The sequence below is a fragment of the Protomyctophum parallelum genome (assembly GCF_964188405.1).
Source record: "Protomyctophum parallelum genome assembly, chromosome: 23".
In the NCBI taxonomy this organism is placed as follows: domain Eukaryota; kingdom Metazoa; phylum Chordata; class Actinopteri; order Myctophiformes; family Myctophidae; genus Protomyctophum; species Protomyctophum parallelum.
Genome location: NC_139715.1, coordinates 16,444,283 through 16,462,175, shown reverse-complemented (window position 1 = coordinate 16,462,175; position 17,893 = coordinate 16,444,283).

The window sequence follows — 17,893 nt, the reverse complement described above, 5'->3', positions numbered from 1 at the left end:
CCTTTTGGTGTCTCCTGTTGTGTGTGGGCTAGCAGTGCTACTCTCAAGAACATATTCCAAGCTGCGTTACTGAATCTGTCGGCAGGGGCATTCAGAATGTGTGTATATCTACATTGTTGTTAGCGGGAATGAAAACAACAATAGGTGCCCAACAGAAGAGGAGGGCTGGGGGATTCCAGGGCCAACATCCTGTTAACCCATTCTGACCTGAGATCAGATTCATACGAGGTTTCCGCCGGACACACACTGGTCTGATGAACCCATTCTGACCTGAGATCAGATTAAAAAAATGTCAGTCGCTCTTCGATTTTTCAAAAATAGCAGACCTACAAGCTCGTATCGCGCCACTCGGTGGCGCGATATGAGCTTGTAGATCTGCTATTTTTAAATAGCTAAAGCATAACATGATGCTGACACCAAAATGGGTGCCCGTTCAGAATGGGTTTAACCACATTAGCCTATGTCTAAAAGACTGTAGTTTCCATTTGCTTGGAATCATTTATTAGAAGATATATTAAAGGTTGGGTGAAGTGCACCGTCCACTGATTACCGATGTTTTGAACTTAAATGCATAAAATAAACAAATTACTTTTTATTTAAGTAGTATGAACATAGTAAGATTTCAGCACGCATAACATTCTCAGTGTATTTATTATTAGACTATTATTATTATTATTAATCAATATTAAATTAATCCATTGATTATTGATTAACATGTAATTTAACAGTACAAACATGTATACAATGTATTATCCCATTATGCTAGCTAAAACTAAAACACTTATATGCGGGCGCACACACACACACGCGCATAAGTGTGGCAGGACATCATTTTCAGATTCGCGCGCCTTTTGTCAATGTGTCAGAGTGACACTAATGAGCAATGACATACAGCTTGCATGGATCTTCTCGTCACTTCCTGCCGAGACGTAAAGGTCTGTTTGTGTTTATAGTTAGTAGCCTACATATGTCAATATACTTTCAATAAATATACCTCCTCAATATTTATAGTACAGTAGCCTACAGACATTTACATAAATAATGCTAATTTGGCTAACCTACCCACAGTAGGACCGTACATTGCTTTAAAGTGACCGCCACATTAGTTCTGCTCCATAGCTCTAATGCGTTTCATCTATGGACCAGAGCTACCGCCACATAATTATTTTGTATAGGACTATATTATTGCCACATGGACCATGTAAGATGGTCAAGATTTATTTAACAGTTGTTATTATTATTAGTCGAGATATCACAGTTAAGACCTAATAACAGGACTGTTTTATTGCAGTTTGTCAGTAATACGTGTATCGTTTGGGGGAACATATACCTTTTTGCGTCGTATTAAAGTCTAAAGCAGTGGTTCCCAAACTTTTTCATGTCAAGGACGGTGAAGGACCCGCGGACCCCATTTCAAAAGATATGCCAGTCTGCCAGAGACCCCCATAACAGAAGACTTTTATGGCTCTATTGTAGCTCTGTCAATAGCTCTAATGCCTTCAGCAAAGAGCATTAGGGCTATGGACCAGAGGACCTCTAGCAGTGATTCTCAACCCGTTTAATTTCAAGGACCCCCAGTTTGACATGCATTAGTTAGTCTACCGACCCCCATATTTAATGCCATTTCTATCTCTGGGACCCCAATTTATATTGCAAAATCAAAGTTAATTTAACTCTGAGAGTGTTCAACTCTCATAGTGGTCTAGGGGAACAGACTCTAGTTTATGGCCAATAAAAGGCCATATCGTAGTACAATATTAAGTTGTTTGTTGAGTAGCATTCTGTACCAATATTTCAGGACTGGGGTGATTTACCATTTATTTTCTTTTATATGAAGTTCGTTAAAATACTGCAGCAGACAACAGAATGTTTGTAGTCTTAATTTATTTGATTCTGTTATTTACTAAATACTTTGTTAAACAACAGCGCCATCTTCTGGACGAGCTAAACTTGAGTCCCAGGTGGTCAAATCATTGGGGCAGGACTATTATACTGTATATGGGTCAAACCTTCTTTCGTTTTGGAAGCCGTGGATAAGAGCTGTATAGTTGTATTGTATCTGAGTGATGTCTATGCAGAGTTTGACTGCATGTTTTGTCTCTATCAGCAGCAGTTGCAGACAAAAAACAAGGAAAGTGAGACCAAGCATGTGAGAAGCAGTCAAGAAAGAAGGGTTACATCTGCACCACTAACCATTATAGTGGAGGAAGAGGTGATGATGGCACGCCACTAATTGTTTCTAGTAGTCTGTGTAGCCTTTTACTGTACGTACACAAAGATAGACAGGAATGCCCACAAACGTCACATCTGGTTTTAACCTTGCAGATAAAGAGGAGGCAATAGAGTCTGCATGGTATGTGTGGAGCGTTGTCCCGGATGTTTTAGGGGAGGTTCTGACAGCCTTCCCTGTGTTTGCTTATCTGAGTGAGCAGTTGAGCGGGATGGGTTGTATGGTTCGATCAGGCTTGTCAGGATATGGGGGTGCCATACGCCTTTGTACGTGTCCTTTGGTTGCTTTGCCTCCTCTGTCAGGCCAACATCAGTGTTTTGTACTCTGTGCAGGCAGTAACTGGGAGCCAATGGAGGGAGCCTAGAGAAGGGGGGAAACGTGAACATTTTGGCTGGTTGAGGACCAAGTGACTGACTGACTGAAATGTATCAATGGCTGAAGTGGTTAAGGTATGTATTGTAATGATAATCCAAATCTACATAGTAACTAATAACTAAAGTTGTCAAATAATTGTAGTGGACAATATTTGCCTCTGAGATGTAGTGGAGTAGAAGTAAAAGTATTGGAATTGGAAATACCCGAGTAAAGTACAAATGCCTCAAAATTGTACTTAAGTACAGTAGTTACTAACTTACTTTCCACCACTGGGAGCGAGTTACAGTAGTCAAGTTTTGATATCATAATTATGAAGTATGTCATGTGTGTCAATCGGATGTCTCAAAAGTGCAGCAAGACATGCAGTGTCATCTCACAGTGGAGTTCTGATACTGACAACCTCATCTAACATTTGGTTTCTTGTTGCAATGAAATTAAGACATCTGTACTAGGGATGCACCGAAAGGGAAAATTCTTGGCCGAATACCGAATATAGGAAACAGTTGACCGAAAACCGAATACCGAATATGATTAATATTATACATATTTTTTCCTACCATTGCTGTCATGGTCGTACCTTAAAGCTACCTGATTTATGGAAAAATAAATTATGGCAACTTAATTTAAATAATAATCACTATTATGGGTCCATAAAACATTTATTCATCTCTTTTGAATGCATTAATTGCATCTTCGGTGATATATTTTCTGCTTATTTGGGCCGAAACCGAATAGGCCGAAAATGCATTTTTAGCCATATTCTGCTGAATATTTTCTGCAGACGAATATTCGGTCCATTACTAATCTGTACTCTTACTTATAATGACGAAAACTTGGAAAATATATTGGGCTAAATATATCTTGTAAGCTAATGAATAAATTAATAGGGGGGGGGGGGGGGGGGGGAGTAGGACAGGAGACTCCTGTAATGTCAAATATAAACACTTGATGGGAGCACAAATCAATTCAAGGCAACAGGGTCAAAACTAATATAGAAGTCCTTTTAATGAATAAAATGTGTTTGAAGGTGGTCTCCCTTGTCATTAGGAAAGTTAGACCCTGGAGTCAGGTATGTGGAAAAGTACTCAAATGTTTTACTTTAGTAATAGTATCAATACTGCAACATAGAAATACTCAGAGTACAAGTCCGGGATTCAAAATGTACTTGAATAAAAGTACAAAGTAAAGTATTGGCATCAAAATGTACTTAAAGTACTAGTAAAGTACTGGTTTCATATTATGTTATTATGTTTTGTAATAATAGTCCAAATCTACAAAGTAACTATAGTAACTAAAGCTTTCAAATAAATGTAGTGGAGTAAAAGTACAATATTTGATATGGTATCGAAGCAGAAATCCATCAGGCTCTACTATACTGTCTCTTGATTCAGTGCCATGCACATACACTGTTACATCTTTGCCACTAGAGGACGCTGTAGGCCTTTGTTTGCAAATAATGATACAATCCTGAATGGTCCTGGCAACTTGTAAAGTCCCCTGGATTTGACCCATGTCTTTATACTGAAGCAGAAAACTGGCACTGGTTATCAAGTCGGCATTGGCACCATGACACCATGGGCCCTGTGTAGTGTGTATAAAGATGGCATCCTCCCAGTTTGCCGAGTGCTGGCCCATCTTGTGTGAACCTCTACCACAATGCAATGGCTGGGCTTTGTGGAACTGTAGAACAGGTTAGCAGATAATTTCATCCGGAAGGGTTCATATTAAAAAGTAAATAAGTCAACTAAGCCAACTTAAATAGCTGTTTAGTAGCCTATATTGCTGTGATTAATGTCAGGCATATACAATGTCTGGCTGGAATCTGTTGTCACACATTTTGTTGCAGCTAATTTGATACAAATCTGTTTTAGTATCAAAATAATTGAATAATCTTCTCCTAACCATTCCATTTTTTACTGTATGTTTATCTATATTTATGTGCAGTATCAGAATACGGAGTAAGAATTTTACTTAACAAAAACTGGTTTGTGTTTATAGTTTTATGGGTTTTTTGATTTGATTGATTGAAATATTTATTAACAGTTTGCAGAATTACAGTACATTTCAAGCACAAACTCAATACAAAGGACTGTTAACTGTGAGTGGACGACCCAATTAAGCATTACACTTGTTACAACAGGGTCCACATTGTTCAATTCATCAAAACGTAGAGACATACACATAGACACTTCTATATAGTTAAAGAACAGAACAGGAATTCATCATAAAATGGTCAATATGCCCCCCCCCCCCCCCCCCCGCAGTATTAAGTTGTTACCGTGTTTAACTGTAATAATCTAATAATAATCTATAGATGAATAGCCTACTTTAATAATTCCATAATATTTACAGGATTAGATCTATGTAAAAGCCCATTACATATACTGTAACATACTGTAATTTTATTCCCCGGAAACCTGAAACCAGTTGAAAAGACAGCTGTTTGGAAAACAGTAATTACCAAATATTCCCATGAATGACAATCAAATTAGATAATCTTTTATTATCATAATGGGCGTTTCAAATACATTGAACACTTGATTCTATTTGCATTAATTTAGATGAAATGGTTTGATCATTAGAAAATTAATCTGTTAGTCAATGTGTTTAAATCAAACGTTCATTCATTTAACACATGCTTTTTTATTTATTCTTTCATCGAGGCATACCCCTAGCTCACAACACAGGACAGAGAACTGTATACAGGACTCTTGGAATATTAAAAGAGCAAGAATAATGTCTTATCAGCGGTGTGAAAATGTACAGTGTATCTTTTGTATATGGATGCCGACAGTTTCTATATTTCATGTAATGTAAAATGGTTGCTGTATGCTGCATAGCTACAGTATAACTCTTCGTATTTACCAGGAGAGGAGGAAGCGGCTAGTGATCACACAGTGGTGTGAAGTACAGTAACTAAGTAGATATACTTAAGTACTGTACCTAAATACAATTACCATTACATACAATTTTGAGGTATTTCTACTTTACTTCCAATTTACAATACTTGCATCTCGGATCCAAATATTGCGCTTTTACACCAGTACATTTATTTGACATACATTTACCACTTCAGCTCTATCTCCGATCTACAAGCTTGCAATGCGTCTCATGTGGATCTGTTATCCTCAAGAGATTTCTTATACATTTGAAAACGTGAAATAGGACATTCTGCATAGTAACTTGTTTCTACTTTTGGTACTTTACGCACATTTTGATGCCAAGATGTTTGTACTTTTACGCGAGTCCATTTTGAATTCCAGACTTTTACTTACTAGAGTACTAGTATTGATCATTTTACTTAAGTACAACAATCACAGTACTTTGCTGAGGCTGGGCCTTGTGCATTATAATACTTACCCCTGCTGTCATTTTTTAATAACTATACAATAATGGACAAACTAGCTTGAGCAGAATAAAGACTGCCGTTACTTGAGTTCCAAGTCACCACCTCTTGACACATACACACATCTCTCCGTGATTATTATCTTCCTTTCTGAAATGGGACTGTAGTTTTTTTTTTTTTCCTCTGCTGTGTTTTTCTTTCTTTGCAGAGGTTGAGGTCAACTAGGCTTTGTAGAGTTTATAGTGGGGAAAAAGAGATAGAGTGGCCCACAGTAAAACCCTGTGTTCATTTATCATTTTGAGTCTTAAAAATATCCCTTTTTATTAAAAGAAAAACTAATTTAGGTTAACTCTCTTTTTACTTAGCAGGGCTCTCGTCCCAGGTGATTTCTGAGGCACATTCAGAGATGTTACATAAAACTCTACATTGATAGATTTCATGATTGCCTCTTTGTTTCAGCCATTCACAAGGCACCCATCCTTTTTTAATCCTTTTTGAGGTGAAGGAGAGACGTCTTGAAAACGCCTGCTGTGTAGATTTGCTGGCTAAAAAGCCAGAAATGTAGCTTCTGTATTTAGCAGCGCAAACCTTAGTAAAAGATTTGCCATTGTTTGAGTATAGGAGCCATTTCAATTGTCAGTCGAGCTCATGGAAAATGTGACACTACTGTAGTACTATGTCACTTTGGAATGATAGGAACAATTATTTGGAAAAATGAATTTATTCCACACATCCAGCACAATATTATATATATAGGTACTGTTTATATGCTTATCGCTAACATTAACAGAATACTGTATTGAGTCAAAATGAAAAATGCCATGTTTATCATTTGGGACACTTTGCTGTACTGTGAAACATCTTGTGCCATATTTCTAAATACAATTATAAGGAATAGTCTGAGAAAGAACATCCGCACACTAGTTTATCGAGCTCCGAGACTTACTTTATTTGCCTGATGAAGACCTTGTTGGTCGAAACGTTGCATCTAAATAAAGTAAGTGCGGATGTTCTTTCTTTTCCTTGATGTTTGCCTTGATGCCTGACATCCTGGCCTAAATATAGGCATTGAGATGTGCACACAATCTTCTCTGTAAATACAATTATAAATCATAAAAGAAGAATATCCTGTAGGCCTATGAGTCATAACAACAACCTGCTCTCTCAAGGAAATGAACAGTGTAACAGTGTCCATGAGTGCTACGCACACTAGACTTCATATTCAATCACACTAAATGGTTAAGCCAATTACATTGATTTTTGAGGGACCTTTGCTGTCTGCATTAGTAGAGGAAAATGGACTGCTATTTTCCATAAGCCGCTATGATAAGTCCATATAGCGAACCGACTAACTGAGACCTCTTCAGGTGTGTAATGGATGTAATGCAAATCACCTGTGTGATGGGAGACTTTCTCTCTCTCTGTGTGTGTGTGTGTGTGTGTGTGCGTGCATGTGTGTGTGTGTGTGTGTGTGTGTGTGTGTGTGTGTGTGTGTGTGTGTGTGTCTGTGTCTCAGTTAAAAATGGCAGCTCAGGATTCGTTTAAGGCATGGATCTGCATATTCAGCATTGCATGTCATATTTATTACTGCACACAAACATTAACCCGCACTACCATTGTATGACCATAATATTCCTTACTGTTTACACTTACCTCTTTCCCCGGCCTGGTCGTTCAGGCTTTGGAACAACGGAAGCTATACCGGCCTTTTAAGTTTTATCTTATGGCAAACTGAGTGCTGTGGACCTCGGTTCTCCTTGTACTGTTAAAGACGTTCAGGCATTTTATATGCCTTTTGTTCTGTTAACACACACAACAGCATTTTAATCTGTAGCTTGTACTTTTGTGCAGATGTGAGAGAACATAGTTGCTCTTTAACCACTGTCAACCTTGACATACAACAAAATATAGGGCTCAGGTGGTTAATGTCTCTTTTTGACATATTTATTTTATTCAATATCACTTCCATAACCTTCCAAGAAAGAAGCCACATCAGCCATTGCACCGAGAGGCGGAGCCATGCTACACTGTTTCATATTATGTCAAAAGAAATGCTACAGTATGTTAACATTGCCTGCCACCATACAGTATACAGATACTGTTCATACAGTATCTGTACCAATATAAAAAGAAACAGCCGTGTATCATCATTGCTGTCTTGCTACAAGGGCTCGCCTCAAAATAATTTCTTAATCCATTAATTGGCGTGGAGCGCCGATCGGGGGCATGGCTTTTTGTTCGATATGTTTTTCCAGAGATGCATGCTAATCATATAAAGTGATCCTTTGTGCTCGAGGTTGACAGCGGTGTCGGCGACTATAGGGCTTTTAGGCACACACATGCACGCACGCATGCACGCACACGCTCACATCTGTCTGGGAGCACCGACAGTGTATTATTTTGGCTGAAGAGTGTTATTTTGCTGTCAAGGCCTGATGGCAACGTGCCAACAGATGTGACAGGGTAGGATCATCCCTCACTCTTACAGGAGAGCGAGCGAGAGAGAGGGGGACGGGAGGAGAGGAGATGATAGTGGGATGAGATTGAGAGGGAAGGAGAGAAGGGAGATGGAGGGAAAACAAGAGCGAGAGAACGAAATCGAAAAGTGGCCAAACATTGGGCGAAACTTTCATCGCATTGTGAGGCGTGAGCTGATCTGAATCCTTTGAATGTGGGTTTACAGAACAGTATGTCCAAGTACTTTGTAAGAAGTATTATCTTCCTGTTATTTGTTTCCTTGTATGAATCCCATACTTAGCATTTTAGATTTCTTCATCTCTGTGTATACATACCCGTGATTGATCAGCCGTGATTGTTTCATCAGTGGGGTTAGTGATGCTGCAGACACATTTACGCACTGATTTAGCGCAGATTTTGGGGCAAGCACAGTATTTCGGCCACGTTACTTGCAATAGAGAATCACAGTCCTGCCCCCTTTCATGACGACGACAGGCCTGGAAGAGAATTCCCCCATTCATTTTTCCCATAGACGTTTCAAAAAGTATTTATTTAAACTTAAAGACATTTAAGCATTTAAGCATTAATTAGAAAGAGGATAAACTAAAACAAGAAATATTACAGTCATATTTGTATGGTGAAACAAACTGTCTGGCTCCGTTGTGCATCTTTCCTGCCCCCAGTTTGCTCATAACATTAGGCGGTGATATCAGGCGCTCCACTGATAACACCGGAACGCTAATACACTGGAACAACATATTTTCAGATGGGGTTCGCCGGCCAAATACATATATTTTTGGGGGTCCTTGGCATGAAAATCTTTGAGAACAACTGACATAGAAAACTGTCAGGATTTAGAAGGCATTTGTAGAATCGTCCTCAGGTCTAAATGGGTTAAGAGGCAGCCAATCATGACTAGGTCGCTATTAAAAATGGGCCTGTTGTATCCATCATCCATCCATCCATCTTCAACCGCTTATCCGTAGTCAGGTCACGGGGGCAACAGCTCCACCAGAGTGTTCCAGATTTCCCTCTCCAGAGCAACATTAGTGACTTCATCCTCCCGAGACCTTCCAAGGCCAGTGAGTCCCTGTGTTTCCTCCAACTGCCCCGGGGTCTCCTCCCAGTGGGACGTGCCTTGAGGACCTCCCTATAGGGAGACGCCTGAGAGGCATCCTAACCAAATGCCCGAACCACCTAAGCTGGCTCCTTTCCAGGCGAAGAAGCAGCGAGTCTCTCTCGTGTGACTGCACTTCTCACCCTATCTCTAAGGGAGATGCCAGCCAACCGTCGAAGAAAATTCATTTCGGCCGCATGTATTCGCAAGGTGAGAGTAGGAACGAAGATTGCTCGACAGAGAGCTTTGCCTTCTGGCTCAACTCTCTTTTCATCACAAAATGTCTGTGGGAAAAAATTAATGGGGAATTGTCATCGTCATCGTCATGAAAGGGGGCGGGACTGCGACGCTCTATAGTAAGGTCTTTCTATTTTTTCCAGGAGTTGGGTGCCCCCCAGAGCTTGGTGTCCAGCTCTGCAGGCCCTAAAGCCTGTGACTCGGTTCGCAAAAAAGGCCTCCTGAAGCTGTCGTGCAGGAGACTATAGAGCTCTGCACAGTACAATCCAGAGTGTTAAGCGCTTAAGCCCTATTTTATACTCCATTGACAACGCTGTGTCGTTCATATTCCTTTACAGATGAAAGTATATACTGTATAAGAAAAGCTACAGCTAGTTGTACCGCTCCTTGTTCAATCCTAAGTGTCAAAAAAAAAAGAAACCAAACTGTTAGATCAGCATTCTTATTCAAACATCCGTTGATGGATAACTGCCAGAGTGCACGAGGCTTGAATCTCACGTCTGTTAATGACCCTGATGACTTTTGTTGCTGTGTTAAGTCAGCTGTTGTGGCTAAGTGCAAAGTGATTACTAATGTAATGTTCACTATCGAGTATCGAGTGTCTCTACTACTATACGCATCTATCCTTCTCCGTCCCACTCTCCTTTCTCCCTCTCATTGTGCGTCTTCTGCTCTGTTCATTTACTCCTCGGCTCTGGAACGGAGAGACAAACAAAAGAGGTGCAAAACAAAACAAAAAAAGGAGGAGAAAGGAATACCCATGTCATTACTTGTTGTGATTCTACAGCAATACAATACCCCGATCACCCATGAGAGAGAGGGATGAAGAGCGAGAGAGAGAAGGGTGGGGTGAGAGAAGGAGAGGTCCTCTGTATGCGTTGCAGGGAAAGGCAGTTTAATTTAGATAATTATCTCTCAAATGAACCACAAAACTCCTTCCCTCTTAATCCATGCAGGACGGGAACCCCTTTTGGTGTTTTAAGCATTATGTTATACTTTAGCTGTTGAAAAAAAAAGCTGTTGAAAAATGGCAGATCTACAAGCTCATAGTGCGGCACCGAGTGCCGCGCTACGAACTTGTAGAAAATATGGCGCAAATCTCTGACTATATATTCTTTCAGTTGAGTTTGAGTTTTTAACTAAAATCTTTGCTTCTGGGGGGGATCCCTGGAACAACATATTTTCAGGTGGGGGGGGGGGGGGGCGGCAGCCAATTTAATTTTCAAGGTTCTTCACATGAAATAGTTTGAACCACTGACCTATAGAAACATAGGTTTTTCTGAATTAGATTTAGAATACATGTTTGTAGAATGTGGTCTGGGTCCTAAATGGGTTAATTACCTGCCGTGCCGCGCAACAAAAAGCAGCACCAAGGATGTCTTTGTTGAAATCTTTTTCAGGGGACGTCGGGGACATAAATTGGACGGCGCCCGTGCATACTGAAAGACAAGATAACCCTGTGAGGGACGAGCCACCAACGCAGTTGATAGGCTAATGGGGGGGATACTGTTAGTGATCCGCGTTTGTAATTGGCCGTCATAAATCTGGAGCAGGCGACGAGGGGAACAAAAGAGCGGTTTTGTTCCGGGGGTCTCGGGCCGCTGTGCGTCTCATAAATCCTCCCCTCTCGCTGAATGCCGCTATCTGACCGAGGGCCCCGATGTGCGTGCTATAACGGGAGATGCATGCACGGCTCCTGCATCTCGCCCATCGATCTGTGTGTGTGTGTGCGTGTGTGCGTGTGTGCGTGTGTGCGTGTGTGCGTGTGCGCGTGTGCGCGTGTGCGTGCGTGCGTCGAGCGCAGTGCTAATAAAGAACAGACCTTTCCTTATCGCGGTGTGTGGTGAGGGTGATTGTGTCAGCAGTCATTAACCTTGCTTTTCTAATGACAGCTGTGCTGATTAGCTTCAACACTTGAAGCCAGGTCACGACATTTCCAGTTTTCCTGTGTTATTTGTCTTCACCGGCAGCAGTTGTTAACATCGTAGGCTGGGGGGGGGAGAGGAATGTTTCTACATGCTTAGCAACAAACTGCCACTGTTATAGTGCTGCTTGTGCTTGCATTCATCACTCGCGAGTTGCCACAAGCTACAGTATACAGTTTGACATTTATTTTTCTGTTTCAGAGCAGCATAAGCAGAGACCATGGTCCACGTGTAGTTTGCAGTGTAATAACCTCCTGCTAAACTGTACTTTACACCACTGGCTAACACTAAATATATGAAAAATAGTCGGCACACTGTAACTTTGTAAAGCTCTCATGCAGTCAAGGCTTTATCATAGATTAACGTTTTGACACGTTCATCAGAAGAATCATTCTGGAAAAAGTCAAATCAAAGGAATATAACCCCTTTTGTCCCATGCGCCCCACTTAGTGCTCAGGTAAATGAGGTGAACCTCGACCGTGACCTTGACATGTTCCATTTAATTACCACAATTCCTTCCATTTAATTTAATTTAATTCCATCGGTAATTTGAATAGCTGGCAATGCTCCTCGCACGTGCGTGGGGTGTGCACACACGGGGAGTAATTGACACACTTTTGGAGTGCCACACCTGAGCTGCACCAATATTTGTGTTCCTGCCGCTGCCATGTGTGTTTGCCCAGAGCTCTCGCCTGCAGGTGTGAACAACACTCCTCTCGAGGGGACACTTTTTCAGACAGACACGCAGACAGATAAGACACTTTTCAGAGAGAGAGATGGGGGAGACGGGGACGGGGACCGGGGGGGGGGGGGGGGGGGGTAGAGATATACATGAAGAACTAGAGAGAGCAGGGGTTAGACATATTCAGAGAGAGAGAGAGAGAGAGATCAATGGTTGTGCCAGTGGAGTTTGGATAATTACAGTAGTTATCCAGAAGAGCAGGCCAGCCATCCAGGTCTCTCCTCTGAGAGAGAGAGAGAGAGTCACTTATCACTCTGCTCTGTCATTACGCCTTTAAACATTGCCGGAGCAAAGTGGGTGCGTGCGTGTGTGCGTGCGTGCGTGCGTTCATGCTTTTCCGTTTCAGAAGACGTTTTTTCTGTAGATTGGAGGATCTGTGAAATGATATCATCAGCTATGCCAAGAAAGGGAATTTGAGAGGGAGAGAGAGAGAGAGATGATTTATGCTGTCCAGTCAGTCAGGATTCCCTGAAACATTGTTGTCTTGACAAACATCTGAAATGAGCCTGGAGAAACAGAGCTAAATCCTCTTGGACTGCTACCGTTTAGCTCCGGAAAACAAACACACACACACACACACACACACACACACACACACACACACACACACACACACACACACACACACACACACACACCTAAACATGGCGATTTGGTCCTGATGTTGAGAAGGCTTGTCAGACATCAGACAGATGAGAGAGATGGAGGGAGGGATTACGATGGCTGTGTGAACATCCACTGTTTGTCACCTCCGGGGCTATTTTGCTCTGGTTTAGATGGTTCAGGATTAGGTGTGTGTGTGTGTGTGTGTGTGTGTGTGTGTGTGTGTGTGTGTGTGCGCGCGCGCTGTGTACACGTTCAAGAGAAGTGGGCTGGTAGTGATGGATGCTTGAGGCAAAGCTGTCAGATTTCCAACCGATTTTTCCTGTCTTCCGTAGGTGGTGAATGTAGGGTACACACACACACACACACACACACACACACACACACACACACACACACACACACACACACACACACACACACACACACACACACCTATTTGACTGTACACTGTAACATTGCATTGGGCTTCAAATGTGTTCTGAAACATCGCATTTGATTCTGTGTTGAGTGTTAATTTTGACATCATATTCTGATTTAGTGTTTTTGTCTTAGGGTCTTTCCCTTACCCGGCTTATCTCTAAACGTATATTTGCTATTTCTTACTATTTTGAAAAACAAAAAAATAGTTCAACTAGCCCAGCTACATCGACAGGTTGTAAGCTTGTAGATCGGCTATTTGAACTATTTTAAAGAAAATAATTTTTATTTATAACCTATAATGTTTTCAGATACATGTTTTAGCGTGATGATTAAGTTTAAAACGAGTAATACACTGTCTGGGGATATTAATACAATCTGAGAATACATTTCTTACCAAGAGTATTCTTCACCAATGTGTTTGTAAGGGTGTCTACTAACATATCTCACATTGGTTTATATTCAACCACCCTAGGGAAATTTTTGACAGCTGCTGAAAGTTGGGGTACCATCAACAACCAATATAAGGCAAAATGTTCTAAATTGTATTATGTGACATGATGTCAAACTAGGGGGTTTTCATGATTCTGAATCCATTCCAAGCATTAGTTTTGCACGAAAAACACTCCTTGGGCTAAAAACGGCCATAGACGTCATCACAAATGTGATGAGGTCAGCACATTTGGGGAAATTGGGGGTGCTTTAATATTGTTTTACACATGGAGGGATATTTTTCAATATAAAACTGGTGTATTACGGCGTGTTTGTTTGTGTGTGCCTCGACAGAGCGGGCGGTAGAGCATCTGCTATCTGCTTGCCGGTTGTGGTGGGCTGGTCTGGGCCAAATGTCCAGCCTTTGGTCGACTACTATGTGTGTGTGTTTAACTATGAAATATACTGTCCAATTGGAAAATGTCTATTCTTTGTACAATGTGTATTACATCACACAGAGAGAGTTAATGTGCTGGAAGAATAATTCTATCTCTCTCTCTCTCTCTCTCTCTCTCTCTCTCTCTCTCTCTCTCTCTCTCTCTCTCTCTCTCTCTCTCTCTCTCTCTCTCTCTCTCTCTCTCTCTGCCATTCAAGGCTTCCTCCAATTAAAAACCAGTGGGATTTGACGACGCCATCTTATTTACCATATTAATTAGAGCGCGGGGGCTGACAACAAAGGGAAGGAGATGGATGGGAGACCATGACGCCGGCCTCTCTGACGTGACACCTATTATACAGGTTAGGCAACTGTGTGTGTGTGTGTGTGTGTGTGTGTGTGTGTGTGTGTGTGTGTGTGTGTGTGCGCGCCACACTGAATCACACATGCATGGAGAGATGCCCCTTTTAGGAGAGGTTTAAGTTTGATTGTTTGTGGAGCTGTTGATCCTCCTCCTCATATCACAGTCACGATGTGGAAGTTTTCATCATCTTGCAGAGCGGATCAATGATCAGACTCTCTAGTCTAGTCGATCACGTGGTCTAGCGGCGAGATTTTCATGATTGGCTGGCCTCTAAGCCAATGGGAGACTAGCCCTATACGGCCAATGGGAAACTAAGCCCCATGGCCAATGGGACACTTAGCCCGCTCTCCTATCCCCGACCACATCATGACTAGAGACTGCAAACGTGACTACAGAAAGTCCCACTAAGGTACAATATGCAAGATAATAGAATGCGAGTTGATATAGGCTATAACTAGATAAAGTGGTAATCCTTCATTTTAGTAATGAAGGGTTACCGATAAAGTGCCCCTCAGGGCACAGGTCTCCACCAGGGCAGGTCAAGTTGTGGCCTCCTGGTGGGGCTATAATAGGCCAATGTGAAAAGGCTGCCATTTCTTCTTACGCCTTGGATGGCAATTGAATGATTTGAGGCATTTTGTTCCAAAAATCCACCTGTTGGTGGTGCTATAACAGGCCAATGTGAAAAGGCTGTGTAAATTGCACGCTGCGTTAATGATTTGACGCTTTTTGTTCAAAACAGGCCAATCCTGCAATTTTTGAAAGCCAATTTTGGCCAATTAGGATGGACTATGAAATATCGGACAGATCCGTCTTGAACACATGACTATAGAGATACTGTGTAACGATTTGCGGGATTTATGGACAAAATCTGGAGGAGTAATATAAAATAAAATGTGGAGAACATGTAAGAGCACATGGGTGGTGTAATAGAATCAACTGTGCACATACAGTACATGTATAGTTCCGGGTTTCCAGTGGGTGATTTGAACTGGAAACGCATATCACCCAGATGCGTTTACTTTTTCTGGTTCAAATCTGCTGTGACGAGAACCTCTTTTGGTGTTTTTAGCATTATGTTACTGTATACCTTAGCTATTGAAAAATAGCAGATCTACAAGCTCATAGCACGGCACTCAGTAAAAAAATCGTGGAAATGTGGCACAAATCTTTGTAATACATATTCTTTCAGAGCGAACGTTTTTAACTCAAATCTTTGCTTCTGGGGGGGGGGGGGGGGGGGTGGTCCCTGGAACTACATATTTTAAGATGGTGGTCGGCTGCCAATTACATGTCATTTTTTGGGTCCTTGTTTGTAGTTTGAAAACCACTGACATAGAAACAGGTTTTTCATTTTGTCATGATTTAGAAGACTTTTAGTAGAATAAATGGGTTAAAATGAACGGGTATAAATGCCACTTTCAGGAAACCCAAGACAGTTGGCACAGTTATGCACAGAGCAGCGTATTGTACCCGTGAAGACCAGAGAATAAAAACACGCATCCGGTTCTACGAACGTAACGCTTTGTTAATACGTGGACGTGTGGGGGGGGGGAGAAAATAAACAGCACCCCATGTTTATATGACAAAAAAAAAAACCCAATATCACACAGTTTACCCACTTAAGCCCTATACGGCCAAAATACTTTGTCATACGACCAATAGCGAAACTAGACCATCTACAAGCTCACAACATGTTGCATCGTGACTACATGCCAAGAATAGGGATGCTTTGTTGTATGTATACATATACGGATCATGTGGTTAAAATAGACCTTATACTTGTTTCGTTGATAGACTGGTGAATGGTGATATCACTGCTCCTTAACGTCACGCTATACGGCAACAACAAATTAAAAACAATATATATATACACGTATAGTATATTCCACTACTGTTGGGCGTTTGGAGCAGATAGGAGGATGAGGAGGGGGGGGGGGGGGGGAGAGCGAGAGGAGTGAGGGAGAGGAAAGGTGGAGAGAGAGCAGGGTTGAGTGTTTTTGAGTGATGTGCTCTGTAATCATGGGTCTATTAGCCTGCTCTCTATATGGCTACGATGGACCTGAAGAGACGCTCTATGGACCACTCAACTATTTAGCAGCTGACAGGTGTGTGTGTGTGTGTGTGTGTGTGTGTGTGTGTGTGTGTGTGTGTGTGTGTGTGTGTGTGTGTGTGTGTGTGTGTGTGTGTGTGTGTGTGTGTGTGTGTGTGTGTGCGCACACGTTCACTCAATACGTTTAGCAAATGACGTGCGTGTGCGATGGTGGTGGAGCTACTCCGCTAGGGTGTTGGAGCTACTCCGCTAGGGTGTCTTTATGTCATCATGGGTGAACACTGTCAATATATATTGTCTGAACTGACAGGTATATTTATGTGTGTGCTTGGTAATTTGTGCACCGTGCGCGCGCACACATGGCGTGTTTGTTTAGTGTGCTGGATGGAAACCAAATGAGGACCCCTCAGAGTTAAATAACAGCGCTTTTACAATATGAATTGGGGATACCAGAGATAGAATGCCATTAAATCGGGGGTCCGTAGCATAATGCGTGTCAAACTGGGGGGTCCATGAAATTCATATGTTTTGGAATCACTGCTAGAGCCGTATAAAATCCTCCCTTATCGGGGTCACTGGCATATGTTTTCAAATGGGCGTCCGTGGCCTAATACTTGTTGATTAGGGGGATCCTTGACACGGAAAACTTTAGGAACCACTGCTCTATCACTAATGATGGAAAACCAGCAGAACAAAATCACACGTTGTGTGAAGTGAGGGGCGCTCTTATCTTCAATACACCACATTCCGTGCTCAGCCATTCAGAAGCAGAATTCTATACAGCTCTATACTGACCGAGCTACCTGTACACAAATCCCCCATTACTCAATAGATTGGGGAAAGTATAAATTAATAGATCAATTCAAAGCCATTTTAAATTTCACCTTAGAAGGTTTTCTCCATAGACTTGTATAGTCCAGACTTTGTCTCTTCACTCACTCCGGCACCGATGCCTCACACACACTACACTCACACGACACACACACACACACAACAGCACACACACACACACACACAACACACCACCACACACACACACACACACACACACACACAACGCATGCGCAGCATTCATATATTCATCTCCCTTTTATCTTGGTGATAGTTATCCTTATCCTTGGTTTTCTATTCCATTTCTACATCGTGGACATCTCTC